This window comes from Centruroides vittatus, unplaced genomic scaffold (assembly GCF_030686945.1).
Source record: "Centruroides vittatus isolate TY-2023 unplaced genomic scaffold, ASM3068694v2 scaffold_654, whole genome shotgun sequence".
NCBI classification, from domain to species: domain Eukaryota; kingdom Metazoa; phylum Arthropoda; class Arachnida; order Scorpiones; family Buthidae; genus Centruroides; species Centruroides vittatus.
The window spans coordinates 655,286-677,186 of NW_027122714.1; the positions used below are offsets into that span (position 1 = coordinate 655,286).

The window sequence follows — 21,901 nt, forward strand, 5'->3', positions numbered from 1 at the left end:
AACTTTAACGTAGTTAACCCTCGTTCTTTTGACAGACATCTGTTTGATTTTCTGGCAGTTTTTATAATTAATCAGGTGTATTGGTGATAACAAACTGACAAAAACGTTCTACGCTCCGATAACCAGGATGAGAGGAGGAAGATGCTGCGAGATGTGGATTAGGGATCTTCACATGGCAATTTTTACTGTAAAAAAAGTCATTATAAAGGTTATTTGTCCATGAAATTCCGAAAAATTTTAAATATATAGTAAATTTTAAGATGGGTGTAATCAGTGGTGATATTCAGCGGGTTCGCACAGGTTCGGCCGAACCCGTTGTTAAAGTTTTCCGAACGGGTTCGCCCGAACTCGTTAAAATTTTCAGTTTCCCGAACCTTGTTAAACACACGGAACATTTCTGTTGGTTTTTTTTTTTTTTTAATATATTAAAATATACGTATTATACTCTGTAATACTAGTAAACTAGGGCCTTATACCCCGTTTGCACCGAGCATTTCAATCTAGATTGTGAGCAAGGTCGGGCACTATGTCTTGGTGCGATCTCTCTCAACCGTTTCAATCTCGATCGAAACGAGGTTTAATCGCGATCGATTCAAGAGAGTTCTTGAAAGTAGATCCAGTCATAAGAGAGATCCCAGAATGCCACGCGCGTGAGATAATACAAGATGGCTGTGCAACACGTGTTGGGCTATGGACAGCGAAAGAAAAAGGATAATGTATCTCGAGAGATGATAACATCTGTCTATAACGAGGAGTGCCATTCCGCGGCGAAGAATTTCTCTGTCTAAAAGAAAAAAAAAAAAGGTCGACAGCATTAAAATACCATTGTCACCTGGTCTTCACCCAGGGCTCGTTACGTTCCAAATACGCCACTGATTGTTAGATATATCGCAAGAAAAAGTATTGTATTTATTTCTAGCTAAAACTTCCATTTCGTTTGTCGGTGATTGTTAGGGAAAAATTTTCTGTCAGCGAACCCCTTGTTAAATATTTCGAATATCACCACTGGGTGTAATAAGAGCGTGGTCAGAACAAGTCCATAGTAAATTTTAGTATGTGCGCTATTCGGAAGTAAGATGAGGAGTAAATCCATTAATTTCAAAGTTTAACGGCTATTAGAATGTAAGTTTTCGAATAAAACTCGAAGGCAAATTTATGTTAAAATGCACAGATTCCATTTAATAGTTGTCATAAAGAGATTTATAACACTCAGATGCCTGTAGTTATATTTATGGTAAGAATCTTACTGATACGTCAACATAAGAATAGAGATCCTACCATTTAGAATTTATGCCATAATCGAGTGAAAAAAGCTGGCAACGTTGTTGCTGGACTTTCCCGGAATTCTTCGTTTGTTTTCATCCCTAATAATACTCATTACTTTTTATAATTCCTCAGACTGGTTCGAGAGATATTGAGGGGGTTGGGTCGTATTTCTCGAACCGATAGTCCTATTTTCCTGAAAATTTCTAGAAACATTTTCCCCTAATACACAACCCTCCGTGGATAATTTTAAAAATTTTCGACAAAAGCAAGGCAGTTATCAAGTTTCAAATTGGCCCTCACACACTAAAACGTCGAGAAATGCAAAACAATTTTTCTGTATACACAGATGTCAAAGTCCCCGAGTCCAAAAATGTAAAACTGTCTGGAGTGGGTAATTTTTTGACCAATGGCCATACTTTCCCTGTGTTACGCCGGAAAAGTAAAAATGCTTTTAAAAAACATCGGAGGACGTCCATTTTGACGTGTTTGAGAAAGGCCAACGTCATAACGCCCCACAACTTTTCCGAGCCCTCACAAATGTATATTTTTTATACAGAACAGGCTTATGTAGAAGCTTGTTTTCCTACACAGGATTCTATAAAGAAGCCAAGAAAAGGAAATATGCCTGCGATTTTCAGACGTACTGTACAGTACCTCATTCGTACATGGATGATATAATAGACGTCGTATAATAATCAAGAAACGTCTTTAATTTCCATTAAATTAAACGAGGTAACACAGGATAAGTATGAGAAAAAACTAGTTCCATAGAAAGGGATTAATCCTGTGGTTAGAGTATATCGTTTTCCATTACATGTTACTTCCAATCGCGTAATCGGATTATGCGATTACTAAAGTAATAATGCATTAGTGGGATTTCGTCTACCAACTTCGTTCCTTCCACTTTTACATCCATTGATTACCATTCCGTTCGTAATTACTTCCGTAACTTGAATTATAACGCAATTACCTTTGCACCTTTCTCCGTTTCAATGTAAGAACCCAAACCTCCAAAGCCATGCAGGGAAATTCTACAGTAAAACTTTGAATTAATCCTACCGTGACGCTAAGGTACAGTACATTGATTAATAAATTAGAAGGGCTCTGCTCTAACGTGAAAGACTTCAATGTACAGAAATTTGGTGTATTTACTTCTTAAATTTTACTTGCGGAGCAAATTTACCCGTCTTAAACTGTTGAGTTTCAATGAATTAACCGATTATTTTCTATGGCCGATGAAAATTTTGTGCTCTGTAATAGAATTTACATTGTATTACAAACAGTGTGATGATTCGGGTGCGCGTACTGCACGAGCTGCTCGAGAAACTGTAGTCAGAGAAATTCGAACTTACGTTTGAATCGAATGTCTCCGATGTGGTTCGAATGAATCGATTTGACACAATTAATGTCGACTATTCAACGGTTTAAAACACTTTAAAACCTTGTCTTACTTGTTTTGTCGAAACCGTGTCTTCTTATTCTTGTTTTGTCTGGTTCAATGTCATGACTTGATGAATTAATAGACACTTGGCAAATAATTCATCATCAACTTTTTAATACATATAGAGATGCGTTTCGGACTTTCGCCCCTCTTCAGTCTTCTAATCTTCGTGTGTACTTCGCATCGTCCATTTGCTTGCTTGCTAGTTTCCGCTCCGTCATGGTACAGTACGTCCTTTAGGTCTTTGTGATGTATTTGCCGTTTCCTTTTTTGCCACACGAAGATTAGAAGACTGAACAGGGGTGAAAGCCCGAAACGCGTCTCTATATGGATTAAAAAGTTGATGAATTATTTTCCAAGTGTCTATTAATTCACCAAGTCGTGTCGTTGAACCAGACAAAACTTTAAAACCTGTTAAAACTCTCCAAGAAACACTACGCTCACTTTTTCAAACTGGAAAAGCATGGATTCTACTTAAAAAATTTAAACTTGACTTTATATTCGGGAATGTAATACCAGGAACAGAACAATAGATTTCCTATTTAATACATTATTGAATATCAGAGTCTATGGTTCGGTCTTTCCATTGATTACTGTTTCGAGTTTATTCGATTTTTTTATTGTTTTGTTTACTGAATTTATATAAATTTATATACCCTAAAGGGTTATACAATAAAACCTGTGTAAACTGGAATCCGAAAGATTTTCTTGTTTAGACACTTTTCTGTAGTAATCAGGTTCCGTTTTGGTCAGGTTTTACTATATTTATAGACAGCGAAACCTGTGTAAACCGGAATCGCACGGTAAGGATTATTTTCATGGTTTGGCAGGTTTCCGTTTTGGATAGGTTTTACTTTATTGTATATAATAAATTTATAAATAAAACAAACGAAGAGAGAACGGTAGCATTGGCTTTTTGTTCTTAGTAAAACACGAGACTTCTGTAAAGATTTAACTGAGCATTGCCATATTGATTTAAGAGGAATTAGAGGGGTGCTTAAACGAATTACACGGCATTCGAGTGGAAAAATAAGAAAAAAAATCTTATTCAAATATAAACACAAATAAAATTTTCTTTATTTGCGCAACAGAGAAAAATAAAAGCGATTTTTTAAATGCAGCCTGATCTAAAAGTCAGTTAACTGCGTGTTCTTTTGTTCCATTTTACGTATATTTATAAGTGCCAATTGAAAATAGTTAGGAGCGTGCATTTATTTTTAAAACTTCCCACCAAACTGTACCAGTTTTTATACACCAAACCGTCGCAGTTGTGGTACTGGTACGTACTGTACATTCGGTACAACTGTATCGATTGCTGTCGCCTCCAGTTTTACACAAAGCTTAATTACTTATCAAAGCAATTAAAGAAAACAATTTATTCTTTACGGTGGTTAACCGACTTTTGGTCCAGCTCGCGTATTATGTTAATTAACCTAAATTCGAAAGTTTTCATTTCCAACCGATATTTAATAACTAGACAAGAAAATAAGTGGAACGAAAAGTGGAAAGTTAAACTTTGGTAGAGTAATTTCCTCGATATAACGCCCTCCTTAATAACGCCGCCCTCTTAAAATGCCAACGAGTACTTGTAAACTATACACTATTTCAGAATTTATTACGATTTTGCGTAACTCTCAAACTGAAATTTGTACGTAGACTACACCTCTTTACCGTACAGTATATAATTATTATTGTTTGACGCACTTCGGTTTAGCGCCACACTCGATTCAGCGCAAATTTCAGAAACGAGCTATAATATAAATGTTAAAATCCTGACACCAGAATTTGGTGGTGGAGCATCGATCCGCTTCAACACGAGCTGTATTTTGAGTGTGAGGGTGCTTGTTTTACGTTATAATATGATCGAATCACTCACTTAGCAGACTGAATGTACATAAAAAATATTATGAAACTTCGATTTAGTGCCATTCTTTGTTAGCCTCTGAAATTGGCACTAAATCAGAATGGTGTTAAACAACATTCCCTCTAATTTTTTTTGTAGCTGAGCGGAATATGTACAGTACTTCTCTGAGTAAAAAATTTTTCTGAGCAAATACATAGACAATCTTATTTTTTTCCCTTTAAAAATTAAAATACGGTAATTAATTATAAAGATTAAAATTCATTTTTAAATATACTTCCAGTAATGTTCAAAATAAACACTCAGTCGGTTTGACGAAAAACACAAATTTTATATTTACAGTAAATGTACAAAATAATCCAAATTAGAGTTACAATTAAATATGCACAAACACTAGTCTCAACAACAACCGACTATTCCCGTACAAATTCGTCGAAAGAACTCCTTACGAACAAACAGACTTGTAATTAACAAAACCTCCGAGTCAGGAACAAGTTCATACACAAACACGTAACTTCCAACGAGAGAGTTAGTTAGCACCTCGATAACGACGATCTCCCTTGATCCGATCCGATCCGATCACCCCCGATACGATCACACCGATCCGAACTTCCGATACGAGCTCGATCCGAGCTTAAATAGTCGACGGCGTTCGAACCCTGCTCCAATCAAATTTGAATGTTCCCGCAACGGCCGCCAACGGTCACTTCCCGCCGGCCAATCGTCCGATGGTTGACGATTCGAAACTTAACGGTTCTTCCCACGGAAGTTCCTAACGGTCGTTTCCAACGGCCGATCCTAACGACTTTTCCGTTATGACAGTTCGTTATAACAAACAGGTGGGAATCGCGCGTCTTGGCGATTCCATACCTTACACCTCCGCGGCCAAGGATCAAACTGAGCTTAGCCCAAGCCTGTTTGATCCAACAACACTCAGCAATTTTACACATGTCCGTTGGTGCGGACTGACCCTTACCTCCGGTACAACCGGGCAAACTCGCTATAACCCGCGCACAGAGATGCCTCGCGATAGTGTAGGACCCCTTGGATCCCCGAGACCTATCCGCGCGGGTCCCCCTACGAGGAGGTCGTCCCCGTCGCCTTCGGCGCGTCATCCGGTTTTGTTGGTCACCAGATGTCGCTCGGCCCTTCTCACGGAATTTGGGTTTCTTACCGCGAGCTCGGTTGTGACCGTTGTCCGTCGTTTTCCGGACCGGCGATATGCCTCCCTCCGGACTTAGCACGTGTGTGGGTGGTTCCGATTGGCCACTGGCCGCGCCCGCCGTGGCCCGAGACCTCCGGGTCTCTTTACCGCTGTGTTTTCTTTGAACCCGGTTGACGGTCGCCAAGATCAGGTTCGCCTGTTGCCCAATCAATTCGGCCAAGTCGTCCACGGAATGACACTCCTTCGTAGCATCCAGGGGCTTATCCCGTGTCGCATTCGGTAACCCTAGCAGCGGTTCGCTAGTTTCCCCGATCGCTCGTCTTTGGTCATCGGCGTGTTGCGCCAACTGCGTCGCGGGTTCCCGGCCGATATCTCCCAAGTCGATTATTTCCCCGACGCCACAATTTTGACCCTGAGGCGTCCCAGCTACCCCATTCTTTACTGCTCTGACTCCCGGCCTCCCTTCATCAGCGTCCTCGCCCTCCAGTTTCCTGTTCGCGGCGGGTCGTTCGCTTCGGCTATCCGATTCGCTACCGGAATATCTCCTCGCAATAGGAATCGCGTCCCCTGCTTTATTTTGCTCAGACTGCGCCCTCCGCTCACACTGGGCCGTGCGCTGCCGCTCTTGTGTCTGGTCAAGCGGTCCTATGACCATCCCCCGGTTTTTGTCGTCGGGCGGCTCTCGTTTAACCGCCTCGCTCGCTTCCACGAACATCCCCGCTACCGCACTTAATATACTCTGCTCCTCAGCTAATTCCCTTTTTCTTGCCTCGGAATCCGCTTTCTCTCTCGCTTCTACCAGCGCTCGGAAGTCCCTTTCCGTTAAGAGGGCGTCTGTCGCTTTCCCTAACCTATTGGTGATCGCACACGTCACCCGTGCCGATCCTGGCGTTTCTTCGCGTCCTTCCTCCCACAATCCAAGCGGCACTGACGCTAAGCCTGCCTCTACCTGGTGACCGAAGGCTCCCACTAACCGTGTCTTCCCCCTCGTTTCTGTCACCGCTGGTACCCTTGACTTCCTCAAAACTGAAATTTCGGCTCCCGAGTCGACTATAGCTGACAAACAACTTCCGCCACAGGCCAACTTAACTCTGCGTAGCGAATCGTCGGCTTCCGGTTGGTCGTACGTTGTCACTCTTGCCACTAAACGTTCGTTCGGTCGGGATGGCTCGTTTGCAGGTGCTAACCTCGCCCGGTCCGGCTCGCTGGACCGCTTCCGCTTGGGGCAGTCCCTCCTCCAGTGCCCCATTTTACCGCAAACGTGACAACTATTCCTCGTGTGTTGCTCGGGCGCGCCCCGTGTCACGGGCTTCGATTCCCTTGACGGTTTCCCCTGTTGTTCCCGCTGCCGTCCAGATTCCCTGTCTAACGTTAGTTCGCCGCCCGTCGCTTCCGCAAATTTCTCTATATGCTTAGCTAGAACCGCGGGTTTGCTCCACCCGTTCCCTTCTTGCAGTATGACGTATTTCCTCGCCTCGGGGGGCAATAGCGTCTTTAGGTGGTCCGCCACAGTCAATTCTACCAGGTCCTCTACCGTCCGCACCTCCCTACTGTCTACGTAGTAACCGTATAAATCCTTCAGGCGCGACGCAAACTGCGGCCACGTTTCTTCTGGGAAGCGCGCTGCCCGCCTAAACCCCTTTAAGTATTCCGCGGGGGAGAGCCTCAGCTCCTCAAGGACAAATTCCTTCAGGGAAGGGTAATGTTTAATTTTCTCCGCTGGCAATCTAGCCAGCGACGCTCTACACTTTTCGGACAATGCGCCCATCACTATCTGCCCCTGTACTTCTGCCGGAACCTCGTAGGTCTCTAAGATTACCTCTACCAAGCGGAACCACGAAGGCACTGCCTCTTCTTCCTCCGGCATCTTCGGTAGAGCCCCCCTTACTCTACGGGCGTAATCGTCAAAACTCGCTTTGCCGAGACCGTCCTCACTATTCCGGGACCCGTGTGCTAACCTATCCCGTTCTAACTGTATTTCTGCGATTCTCTCTTTGCTTGCCGCCTCGATTTCCGCTCTTCTTATCTCTGCTTCCTCTGCTTTTGCTTTGCTCGCCGCCTCGATTTTCGCGAGCTCGATCCGCAACTTCAGAGCTTCGAGGTCGTCTCCTGACCCGCTTGTCCTACGCGACGTTCCTGCTCGTCATCCTCCCAGTCCCTAGCCTCTAGCTGCCGCGATTTCGCGCGTCTAGGCATCTCTGTGTGCTAGCGAGAAACAAATAATTTACCTGGGTCTAATTGCTGGTGATGCTCTGTACGTCGTCTGCTTCTCTGTCGTAGCTCAGTTCTTCCGATTCTTTGGAGTATAATCCAGGATAGTCCAACGTAATCCAAAGTATCCAAAATATCCTGTCGACTGCGCCAGTAATGTTCAAAATAAACACTCAGTCGGTTTGACGAAAAACACAAATTTTATATTTACAGTAAATGTACAAAATAATCCAAATTAGAGTTACAATTAAATATGCACAGACTCTAGTCTGAACAACAACCGACTATTCCCGTACAAATTCGTCGAAAGAACTCCTTACGAACAAACAGACTTGTAATTAACAAAACCTCCGAGTCAGGAACAAGTTCATACACAAACACGTAACTTCCAACGAGAGTTAGTTAGCACCTCGATAACGACGATCTCCCTTGATCCGATCCGATCCGATCACCCCCGATACGATCACACCATCCGAACTTCCGATACGAGCTCGATCCGAGCTTAAATAGTCGACGGCGTTCGAACCCTGCCCCAATCAAATTTGAATGTTCCCGCAACGGCCGCCAACGGTCACTTCCCGCCGGCCAATCGTCCGATGGTTGACGATTCGAAACTTAACGGTTCTTCCCACGGAAGTTCCTAACGGTCGTTTCCAACGGCCGATCCTAACGACTTTTCCGTTATGACAGTTCGTTATAACAAACAGGTGGGAATCGCGCGTCTTGGCGATTCCATACCTTACACTTCCATACAAAATATAATCTTTCGTCAATGGTTTAATATATTTAATCATGTCACAGACAGAGTGAGAAATCAGTAAACAACCATTCAAATCAGTGTGCGTGCTCACCTGCGCGGCACATAAATTCTCGTGGCGGCAACAATTTAAGAAGTGCGCGGCCGAGCACCACTTACAAGGCGCTATATCGAGTGTTCTTCATTTTTGTCTCTCTTCGTCCTGTGGTCACTGAGAGGGCTTTTTTCAGGCCCGTCATAGGTTCGGCCAGACTCACAATGGGGCGATTGGGACTGATTGGGATTAGTACAGTCAGGCAACGCAACGCATGAGTGATCAACCAAGGGTGGATGGTTTCCGGGAGGACTTCCTGTGTGAAACTGGCCCCTATTTAGGTGTTAGGCAAGTGAAAAAAAACCCAGAATGAGGCGCGAACCCGTGACCAGCCGCTAGTGTTTGATGATTAAATTCCTCGTTTTCTTTGAAGTTTATTCGTCACATTCGAGTGTTTAAGCGTGAAAATAACTGCATTTTTTTGGTATCGACATTGGATATCGCCGGAGCAGCCAATAAGTTAACGAATAACACATAAAATTACAATGACGAATGCGAAAAAATCACGAAATAGAGAGAGGTAGGATTCGTCAAATTCCCGAATGGCGTGTGCTTGTAAACCATTGCGTAGATTATAAAACTTACAGTGCTCGACATTAATACAAAACATTCGAAAAATTGCATGTTATGTAAGAGATAGGTGTCCAACGATGGCCAAATGTATAAAACTACCGAACACCGGTAGTGGTGACAGGGGTTCGACTTTCACCAGAGACTGGCCGTGTAAAGTTTTTCGGATTTTCTTCGTCTGCGTTTAAATAAGAGCTATTTCCCATAAATGCCTTCCGATAGGCAAAAGGGGGCCACATTCTCATAAAATCCCTCTCCGAGGAGGCAAATACATGGACCAGTTTCCCATCAGTCTTCTCCCGGAAGACACTCCTTTTGATAGATCTTCCATGTGTTGCGTAGCGTTATTACATCATTCCAATCCAATTTATGAGATTTACGTCTTAGCATATTGTACGCGTGACGAAACGTGTTTATTTCTTATATGAATTTGGCTCCTCATATTTATTCTGTAGATGTGCAAGTTTTCTTCTGTTTGAAATGCAAATTCAGTTCCAATACACTTCCATTTTGTAGGAAGTTTGGAAGTTTACTCCATTCGAGATGCCAGTTCTACTCTTAAGTACTTGTCCAATTGGGCAAGAACTATTCTATATAAATTTCGAGTGTTTGTTCCGTATGTTTTCGAATGTTATTTGATATTACAATGCGAAACGCAATCATTATTGAATTTACCTACAGGTAAATTTTGCGGGAACAATATCGAATGAGCCAGCATCTGTATGGATTAGAGTACCCTGCACCAAGTAAAGTGGACAGTATGCGGCGCTTAGTTACAGCTTGGGCAATCGAAATGGAAAAGAAGGACGGCCTAGAAGTTAGTTAACAGCGTCTTCTAAGTACACTTAGTGAACGTAAATCGCAAACCGGGTTTAGAACGTGTCGAACATAATGTTAATTGAATACTCAACTACTGGCTTTACAAATAAGCATCGTACGCCCAAAGAATTACAATCAGCCAGGGAATAAAAACTGTAATTTTATTTTTCTAAAAAGAGAATAAAAATTTAAATAAAATGCGATTTTTATTCTTTGAGCACCAAGTTTCTTTGTGAAATAAGTAATTGGGTATTCACTTAACAATACCTTAACAATGCACTTACTATACATATGTATGTAGTATGTCTTTCACATATACGAAGGCGTTAAACAGCTTTTTGTATCGTTTGTAGATAAAGAACAAAAACATTATTTAGTTTTTACAATTGATACGTGACTTTTGGGCCATCCTGTATTATGCAAATTGCAAATAATTTAAGCTCCTGCAATTTCTGAATAATAAGTGTTTACACAAAAGGAAACTGGGTTTGTGGCGCACAAAATTTCTATCGAAAGATAAAAAAATTGAACGTAAACCTCGATAACAAGGTCAAACACGTGTTTTCTTTGGCACGAATCTCTCCGAACCGAAATAAACAATGTAAAAAATTGAAATAAACAATGAGACGAAGAGAAAGAAGAGACACGAAACGAAGAAGAGATCAATTTTTTATTTAATTTCAATACGGCGAGGAATGACTCGTAACAAGACTTCAATTTCTCCGGTGCAATCTATAAAATGGTCTCTCGACCCCGACGGTAAACACAGAGACAAAAACGAGAGTCAACACGTAACTTACAAAGAACGAATCTATTCAATCGTCAGATTCAAATGACGAAGATTCGAAAGATATCGATTGCAATTCTTTGAATTCCGTGGAGACGGAACACGGTAAAAACTCTTTTGTATGGTGGTGGATAAATGGATATAATTTCGAATTTGCCAAAATTGGATCCAACGTAAAAAAACAATAAAGTTAATTCGATTTTCGTCCAGCAATTTCTTAAGCGAATTTATTGAAAACGTAAACAATTTCCACTTTCGTCCTTCGCTTCTGTTCCTCTAACAATAATAATATTGTTCTTCTATTGTATTGTGTGTGTGTGTGTGTGTGTGTATGTGTTTTAAAATCTACTGTTTTTAATTTCTTTGTCATGTATAGATTTTTATATAAGCTAAGAAATTTGAATTTTCATATTTTTCACGACGTTTCGTATTTACTTTCGTTTCTACATATTGTTCTGATTCAAAAAGGAGATTTTATATCACAATAAGCACAATAAATTTAAAATTTTCGTCTTCAATACAAGTAAGTAGGGAAAATTTCGTGTTACAAATAAGAATAATTTGTTTAATACCGAATCTTCTCGTAGAGCTAATAATTAGCGTTGTGTTGCAGTTACAAATCGAATTGATGGGATAAGGCAGAGACACGAGAGTACTTTTCCAAGGGGATAACTTCCGGGAGGATTTTCTATAAAAACTTGGTTCCCGTTTAGGTGTTAGATGTGTGAGGGTCCGAACCCGCTACCAATTACCAGTGATCAGTGGTTTCGTCCACGCGGCAACTGATAGGCGCTTCAGTTATGATTCTAAATTTATTTGCAATTCAATATCAAGCAGAAGTACGGTACATTTAAAATCGAAGTAACAAAAAGAAAAAATATCTTATTTTCACTTATAAAACAGCAAACAACTGTTATAATTTCATTTTATTTGACAGTTTTCGAGAATATAAAATTGTTTACCCTGCAAACTCTCGACTACTATGCAAAATTCGAGGTAATCATCTTTAAAAAATACAAAAGAATACAATTATAAATCTGGCTCCTTAGTTCAAGTTTCTTTTCATTATAAAATATTTCTATTATTTTTAAAACTAAATTTTTATTACAAGTTCTTCAATGGGCAATTTAAGAAACGTTCTAAAGATTCAATATTTAACTAAAGCCCAATAAAAGCTTTGAAAAGTAAAAAAATTTCACAAGATACTTCCACATTTTAATGTTAAAATTGTCTTTACGTGCTAATACTATTGTTACATGTATCTGAATATTCTCACACAGAGAATATCCTTCAAAACTATGAATTGTTGTAAAAGGATTGCGCTCTTCTTTCATAAATCTGATAAATTAGAGTTTTTCAACTATTGTAAACTTAAAAAAACAACCTAATGAGATTTACTACAGCAAACTCAACTACGGGAGCTAACTCTAAGAGGCCAAACCCGTTCGGCCTCCGAATTCAAAGGTTAAAATTATTTTTATCCTTCAATTTTAAGGAATACTACTTAAAATATAATTGGGGGAGAACTTCAGCAGAAAATTTTTAGGGGGGAAGCTTGGAGACAAATAATCACACCAATAAATTTTTATTTAATTATTTAACTTTTTAGGTCTTTCACAAGTAAATTATTGAATAAAGTATTGTATCGAAGCATCCCATGAACGAAGGTGTAAGATGACCACTTTTACCACTATAAATTTAGAAACTTTTTACTCAATTTCGTTGGACAAGTGCCCCGTTTGACCCCCTCTGCATTGGAAACACGAATGTATATTCTTTGTTAAACCAAACAGGCTGGAAATTTACCCATAAAAATCTTTCTTAATTGTATAACATCTAAACACCTTTAACAATTGTTAAATCTTTTTAAGGGTGACGATTAAAAGGCCAGTTAATTAACTCGTAACTAAGAATTAAACTCCTGTCGACAATGCAAACCGACAAGAGTTTGCAACAGATAAGCCATTTAAATACACGGAGAGGTATTTTGATATACAGAAGTATATAAAATTCAATTAAAGAGCTTATCAAAATTCAAGTAGGGAGACTAACGAGCTTCGTTCACTCGATTACTTCGCTCTATATTCAAATCATTTATTTGTAATTGTAATTATGTCGTTTGAATCACGCGATTAGTTGCAGGGATTCCATTTATCAAAGCTCGCAAACAATCCAGGAAATGATCAAGAAAACTGTAAATTAAGCCACAAAACTTTTCTTCCGAGTTTGTGAATGAGTTGAAAGTTATATTTATATAAAGATAATCCACATAAATTAAATGTAAATTTGCGGGAAATGCATTAAATGAATTGCGGGATAATTACTTAACGTTTATCAAAACGGGAATAAACCATAAATCTTGTTGTTAGTTACAATTGTTTAATTGTAATGGGCTCGTTTAAGTCACTCCGATAACACCTAATTATTCCAATTTTCTATAAAGTTTGAATCGTTTTGATTGGCTAAATCAAATATTAGATTCTAGGAGCTGCTAGATTTCTTTATACGCTATAATTGCTTTTGCGCTACTTCTCACATTCTAAATAACTAGGATTCATATTACTTTTTAAAGAATTACGTCGATATTTCACTGTTTCGAAGAAAACGGTGTCAACTGTACAGTACATTGCATTTGAAGACAATATAAAAAGTATTGTGAATAACAATCACTTAATAGTGTTTCTTTACACGAATATTATTCTACATTTTGTCGCAGACTTTTCATTAGAAGTAGTCTAAATTGGATTATTTTAATCGAACACTCCTATCCGAGATACCTTCCTAAGTTGGATACGCTTTTACGAAACTATTACTGTCCAATTTAAAACCTCTCTTAAGTTGGACACTAACAGTTTTATAAAAAATATATCCAACTTAGAAAGGGGTCTCGAATAGAAAGGAGTTTGCTGGTTCGGTTAAAAAAATCCAATTAAGAGTGACGACCAACTTTAGAGTTCTGGTGTTATAATACAGTAAATTCGAGTTGATCCTCCTAATTGGATTCTTCAATTAGAGGTGGCGAACTTGTATGCACGTTCCTCTTTCCCCCTCTAAATTAGACGCATTTTTGACCGCCTTACACAAGTTTTACTGTGTCGTTAATTTATCTTACTCCATCTAGTTTTGCAACAGATTTACAGGACACGCAACGTCTTTGCTCTGACTACTTCCTGTATTCGGTACCAGTGTATTGTACTGTGCATGCCACTGAGTACTTCGTCATTTCGTGCATTTTATCAAATAAATAATGATTTAAACAAATCATTCATAGAAAAAAGTAACACTTGTGTAAAAAAATGTTATTGATAAACATACAACACAATTATGACGCCTGTATTGATTTTTGTGTAGAATTCTCTTTACGCCATTAATTGGCATCTCGCGTTGTACAATTGTTAATTAACAGATATAATGAATCAGACAAAGTAATTACTCTTTCACGCGGCAGATACGTTATTAGCTCTCTCTTATTTCTAATCTCTCAGGTGTGTAACTCGTATACCTGAAGGATTACAATTAAAACTTAACGAATTTCCAACAGATTTAAGCATAATAAATCCACCCGATCGTAGCAGACGTGAAGAGCACTTATAGATTTATTTTACAAATTATTCTTAACTATTTTATTTTTGGAAATTAAAAAGTTTGCTACGAGTGCAACCCCAACGCAAGCGTTGCTAAGGTATGAGGTGTGGAGGCGAAATGATGATGTAGCTCGGTCATTAAATAAGTTTTTAAATTTCTTATCTGTCTATTTCAGTGGGTTAATACTTCTTCTTGTATTATATAAACATTTCCATTATTATTTTATTCCATATTTTTGAAAAAACTTCGAGTTGCTTAATAAGTTAAACATTTTCTACTTAAAGGAGAGTCTCGTCGAGTGTTTATAAATACAGTAAACTCTATTCTTACCGGGTGTAGTGTTAAACTATTTACGAGAAGGAGATTGGGGAGAAAATACAATAAGTTTGGAACGATTTTTGTAGGAAAATATTAAATATAAACATAGGTAGTTCTCTGCTAAACATGCGCGATGTCGAACACGTGGAAGGTTTAATGAGATTGGTCGGTGTAATGGACATCTTAACGATAATTGAGCATTGATATTCAAATATGTTTCTGCTCGTTTAATAATCATTTTTAACGAATTTTCGGAACGTCGGTGCTTAATTTTTGGAATATTTTTGATAATATTTTTAACTTAATTTTATTATCTTTATCATATTGCACATTTATTAATTTGTAATCCTCATCTACAAACATACGTGTTATGGTATTTATTATACGTAAACTAGTGTAATCAATCAAAATATAAAGATATAATAATTGCTAAAAGTTAATTATATTAAGTTTTAATTAAAATGAAAAATAAGAATATAGAATATAGGCGTGCCCAAAATAAAATATAGAATAGAATACAGGAGTACCCAACTTATACGGCTTTATACGGTAAATCACTATGAGTAGACATCTCCATATTCTAGTCATCCTTTTAAATTGGACACTTAAGGGTCCAATTTAGTAGGGCTGGCACCCATCATAATTACAGCCTTGGCTCGCCTAATGATAAACAGGCCCTGTCCATTCTTCTGCGACATCTATCCGAATTTGAAACACTTGAACCACTAGTGTCCAACTTACAGATGTTTGACTGTATAGTGTAATATCGAAGAAGTCACAAGAAAACATTTTATTAAATAAAATGTAAGTAGTTAATAAAACTCGCATAAAATATTTCTCCTTTGTAATAACTTTTAATAAATTATAGAAAAATTCTTATTTATTATTCAAGCATTACTTTTGATTTATTATTTTCGTAAATTTTATGTACGCGACTTCGTGTCTGTTCGAATATTCTCTTCAATGAAAATCCTTACACTTGCACCTCTATTTACACTCCATTAATTTCACAAAACAGAAACTTAATTAACTGATATACTGCAACCTCTCTGTGTGTCCTACTTAGGGAGGTCGCGATGCATCCCGGATGCAGGAAGATACTTGTCTAAGTTAGTTTACTGTAAAAATACAGTCAAAATTCGATTTAACACCGCCATTTGTCCGTCTCTGAATTGGCATTAAATCGAATGCGGCGCTAAATTAAAGTACTTGAAACAATAAGAATTGTGTGTATAAGTTTGAGTTTGAGTGATTTGGTGGCAACACTCGTTTGCAATGCAAAATCATAAATGAAATAATTTACAGGTATTAAAAGTTCTGTAATGTTTACAACGACGTTCACAAGTATTCGGCGCTTTAGGAGGGTGCTGCTGCATCGAGGTTAGACTGCCCTACGTTTTCTCTTGACGATCATGGAAACATCGATTAAGAATTTTAATAAATGCTTGTTATTTTCGTAACAAAAATTAGTTTATGCCGAAAAATCTCGTTTGTCTGTCCGAGAAGATTCTTTCCGTAAATTACGATTTTGAAAATCGTGCATAGTAAAATATAACTTTAGGCCTACTTGGCGCAACTAACCCCCGTGAAAATTTCGCGTATCGAATTTGATGTATCATTTTTTTCTGATGTTCAAGGTAGATTTTTCTTTAGTTTGTTTATACGGGAGAAGTCATTCGTCAAAGCTACTGTAAGGCAGACACAAGAACGTGAAGAAACTTTCGGTTTTTCTCCATTATGTCAACAATGGCGATAAATAAAATGTCGATTTTTCTATTTAAAAACTTGATGAATATGGATTGATAAACTATTGCCTGGCTTGGCTGCAATTTACTTGCAATTCACAATCGATATTGGGCTGCAGAATAATATAAATAAAGTGAAAATAAATAATTGAACACTAGTGGTTCCAGAAAAATGTTCCCAATTCAGTAAATCTCTCTAAGACGGACACTAGTAGTTACACATAAATGTGTCCAATTTAGAAAATATTATATTACTCATAATTGATATTCTCCAGTTCCAATTTAGGGGGTGTGGCGGATAGAGAGAGGAGGAAAGTAACAATTAAAAATAACCGAATTCAGAAAGCAAATTTGATGAATGTCATTAAAATTCTATTGTATTTTTAATTAAAAAAAATTGAGCGAAAATTAGGAATATGTGTCGGGATTTTTAATTATTTACGCAACTTAAAAGGCGCTTTTTGAGTTGTTTGACAATTCAGCACGTCTGCAATGTCTTTCTAATTAACAGCGTAGCACTCGGCGGTCATCCTTTGTATTTACCTAATACAGTAAAACCTCTCTAAGACCAGTAGTAAACCTCTCTGGACACCAGTAGTTAGCCTACATAAAAATGTGTCTACTTTAGAGGTATTCGAAATACAGGTGACTATGAGCATTACCGATGTTCACTAGTTTCAATTTAGAGGGTTGTCCAGATAGAGAGGTGGAGGAAGGCTACAATTAAGAATAATCTAATTAGGGAAGCAAATTCGATGTGGATTTGATTAAAATTCTTTCATATTTACACAATACAGCAAAACTTCCTAAGACGGACACCGGTAGTTACACAAAAAGGAGTGTCAAATTCAGAGAGATATTGGAGGTAGAGGACGGATTACCGATATTTTCCAGCTTCAATTTAGGGGGGGGAAATGTCTGGATATGGGAGTGTCCTAAATTACTGTAAATAATTTCCAGCAGCGAACAACGAACAGAATTGATTTTAGTTAAGAGAACTGAATTATTCTATATTAAAAACAAATAAGATTTTATATTTTTACAAAGGTTCTTGTAGAAAATAAAACTGTAAAGAGAAAGAAAGATTGAAGATGCAGGAAAAACAATAGAAATTCTTTAAGTATAATCTGTGAAAAGAATAAGATTTCTGTTTGTCTTGCTCACTTAACTTTTCTGGAATCAAACAAAAGGAGACAAAAGCCAAAATTAGATGAAGAATGAAGTTTCATTGTAATTGTACTTTATTAGATACTTCCATTTTGTACTTGACTTCTTCAAAAACACAAAATAACAACAAAAAAATTATTTTCTTTTCTTATTACTGCGTTATAAAACTTTAAAATTATTACAATATTAATATATAAGTACATATAAATTTATCAACATTTCCAGACAATTGAGCTTAATAAAATTTATTTTTACTTTTCTGGTTATTATATATAACAGAGGGAAAGTACTGACCATCGATTAAAAAATGACTCCTCCAAGATTTTTACATTTTTGGACACATTGAAATGTCGAGAAATGCCAAAAAGGAGGTTTCTGTATGTATGGAAGTTAGTGTGTATGGGGGGAGCACAATTTTGTTTACCTTCTTTGAAGCTTAATAACTCCCGTGACTTTGTCGATATTTTCTGAAAGTTTGCAGGGCGGTGTGTGTATTAGGGAGATCGATGCTGTTAAATTTTGGCGGTTAAAGGTCGAGGAGGTGGGAGATAAAGGTGGTCGTGTGTCGTATCTCCAGTAGGATCAGACTTAATGACGATTTTACTCGTTATTAGCATTTACAATTTTTTTTTTATTTATAAAACCCATCCCGGCCCTCAAAATTAAGCTTCTTGCCATTTTATAATAATTAAAAATATAAAAATTTTTTAATAATAAAATATGATAACATATGGCACCACCAAATGTTGCCGGGAAAGCTAAGCAACTAGTTGCTGGATTTTTATAAAAAGAAATTACTCGAAGGTTAATTATAATATTATACAAAGACTATTATTACACTTGATCAAATGATAAACTGTACACTGCTACGTTATTTTTTAACTAATCGTGTTAATTTTTTAAATGAGCGGCATTGTTTTGCAGTTGTACTAGAAACACTACTGACTACTCTGATGTAGATAACGAATTATCGAAATACCGATAGAGAACGTTCAAACCGGTAAAGAGTGGCCTAAAAGTTAATTAAGCGCGCTTTCTTTCCGTTTGCTCCAGGCACAGCCGCGGATACGAATAGTAAACGCGGTTAGTTAAAGCATCCCGAACAAGAAGGACCTCATTTCGAGCGATTTTGTTATATTTATTGGCATTTGTGAGTACGTAGGGGCCCTAAAGTCATTTAACCGCTATAAAGGCGTTTGCACAGCTTTCATCTCGGTTAAGTGATTTTTGAGTCACGCTGTACACAAATTTTAAACAAAGAGAACTGAAAACACCAAATTTTTAGTTTATTTTATTTGAATTCTCCTGCCGATTAAATTTCTTTGCGTAAAGGAAATTATTCATTTTGTTCTTTAACACACTGCAAAACAAACTACGCCCAGAAAGATGATATTTACTCGCCATTGGCCTTAAAAAGAAAAAAAAAAAATCATAAATGGCCAAGAAAATCGAATGGCTTTGTATTATTTTACTATTGTTCTGCCGAATTGGTAAGCCGGTCGTCCATTTATATACTAATTACAACTTTCTAATTACAAATACTACTTTTTGGCGGGTTAATTTGTTATTTTTGTACAGACTTTTTAATTTGTCTCTCCTCCTTCCACTAGCCAATTCCTTATTTTCATTACTTTTGATTATCCATCCCGGAAAACCGATTAAAAATTGGCCATTTCTCCAGTTACTCCGAAAGGAGGGAGGAGGTTTTTTCTTGGAGAAATAAAGAATTAATTAGCTGTAAGAAGACTGTTTACTTAATGGAAGCTGTTTTCGTCATTCGTTTCACGTCTTCTACTAAGAACTATTTCAAATAAAAACAGATGTCGGACCGAAAACTGTTTCCAATTGGTTGCCTTGTAATGCTACCCTTATATTGTCTCGTGTGTATTATGAGTCGACCATCTGTTGTCCTCGTTTTTCATCCTGTCTCGCGTGCAGACTTATAAACCTGGTTTATTCTAAAATTTTCTACTCTAATATTACTCCTCTTTGTGTTCAGACTGATTAAATTTCAAATTGTTATTTTAGAGCTTTGCACTAAATGTTCAAAGGCTTACACGTCGTAAATTCTCTTTCTGTCCACACCTTCGATGGACCCTTCAGTATAGAAAAAAGTTGTTTATGCTGTATATAGATGTATTTTTAGGGGTTATTTCGAACTTTGTAACGCCTGGCAGAGACGGATTTAGATTTGTTATTGCCCTACGCTAAAACATAGTGAGACATACGTAAATTGTCTTTGAGAATAGAACAAGAGGTCCTTCCTCCTCTACCAAACAGGGAGACATATATAAATTGTCTTTAAGAATAGAAGCCTTTATAACACTAGGCTCTAAGCTATATCTTATTTAGCCTACACGTAAAACTGGCTCTACTTGTGGGTTAAATTTTCGAACTTATATATTCGAAATTTGTTCAAACCTTTCCATTGCTGCTCCCACTTCGTAGCGACAGACCGCCATCCCCGGTTGAGATGCGACGACGTAGCAATGCCGAATTATTTTCCCCGACACCAGTACCACGAAACGAATGACGTAATCCACGGACTGAGATAAGAGTCCAAATGGATTTGCGGTTTTCGTTAATCTGATTAAGTACAGCGAATGTCATCAATTCGGCTTTACTAATCTGAATTAATAAGGAAGTAGCCAATCAGATTAACTACAGGAAATCACAAATCATATTTATGCTTATATCTTTGCTTCCCATACTTCGAACCAATCGCTGATAGCTTTTTTTTTCTCCTTTTCCTTTTAACTATTGCTGGCTTTACACAATAAAACCTCAGAAATTGGCTACCCCCAGTTAAATTAGATTCCTTCAACTGAAATGCCAACACGTATAGTGTATTATAATCTCTATCTGAGTATCTCTCTAAACCGGACATTTGTGTGACCGCCGTCCGCCTTAGACAGGTCTCGCTGTCGTAATTAAATATATTATATAATTGGAATAAGTTGTAAACTGTGCTTTAAACACTTTTCGAAACCTAAAAAAATACAGTAGAACCTCTCTAAAGTTGTCCACTTTAGAGAGGTTCAACTGTACTCAATATTGAGAAGCATCCTACCTATAAGAATTAAACGGTGTCCGTGATACAGGGGTTTCCGCCATAAACCATTTAATATATAAATGACAATGCAAAAACTTTAATACTTTATCAATTGTAAATATGATAAAAGAAATTTATACATTTACCCCACTAGTAGACCTCATAAATAAGCATATTTATAACACCTCCATTACCTTTAAACAATTTTCCAAGCCTATAGAAACTCATAATGATTAAACACAGTAAAACCTCTTTAAAGTGGACACCGGCGGCTTCCAAAAAAAAGTGCCCATTATCGAGCTGCAGAAATTCACCGGTTCTAATTCAACGCGTGTCCGTAATAGGGAGGTCGTAAGTTTATTGTATTAATTAATAATAGCAAACCTTATAAATCCAAGAATGAGTGCGTATATATTGATTTTAAACAACAGAACAACACAGAGCAATATAATCGATCAAATATCAGGGAAGGAAAGAAAAGAAAATTTATATTATTGCTTACCGAAGTCTTTATTTTTTATATTGTTCAAAGCCCGGAGGTTCCTCGAAAAACCTTTATTACGAATCGACTAAAATCTTCATGGATGGAAACAATCCATACACAAGTTTACCTCCGGAATATTAATGAAAGGACACGGCGCCGCATTATTGATAGAGATAAATGAGCTGAATGTAAATAAATTTTAATTTCACATAGCACGTAACAGGCAATCGATAGTGTTTCTTTCCTAATCTTCCGTTTATTAGTGCGACTTTATTCGTTTTTTTTCCCACTAGAAACCACTAAAGAAGAGGAAGAAACGGAGGAAAAGCTGGCTTCGAACGTCAAAAAGAAAGACACAAACGTAATTGGTGTAAATATTTAAAAGGGGTGTTTTGTGACGTCAGCGGGGTTAGAGGGAAAGTCGATAGTAAATTATTTACTCGTCCAATTGCATAAATAAGTGCGGGGTGTCGGGCGCAGGCTGTTGGCTGCCGGCCAAACATCTTTTGATGCAACAAGTGAGGAAGGGATGAGAATCTTTAATGATGTTTGCTTTGACCGACTGAAATTAATCTTATT

The 21,901-nt window shown here is 37.7% G+C and overlaps 1 protein-coding gene across 1 annotated transcript in view; it reads left to right on the forward strand.

The window, feature by feature from the left end:
- LOC136989542 (uncharacterized) overlaps nt 1–21,901 on the forward strand; it is a 116,849-nt gene that overhangs the window by 29,312 nt on the left and 65,636 nt on the right. The window lies entirely within an intron of this gene.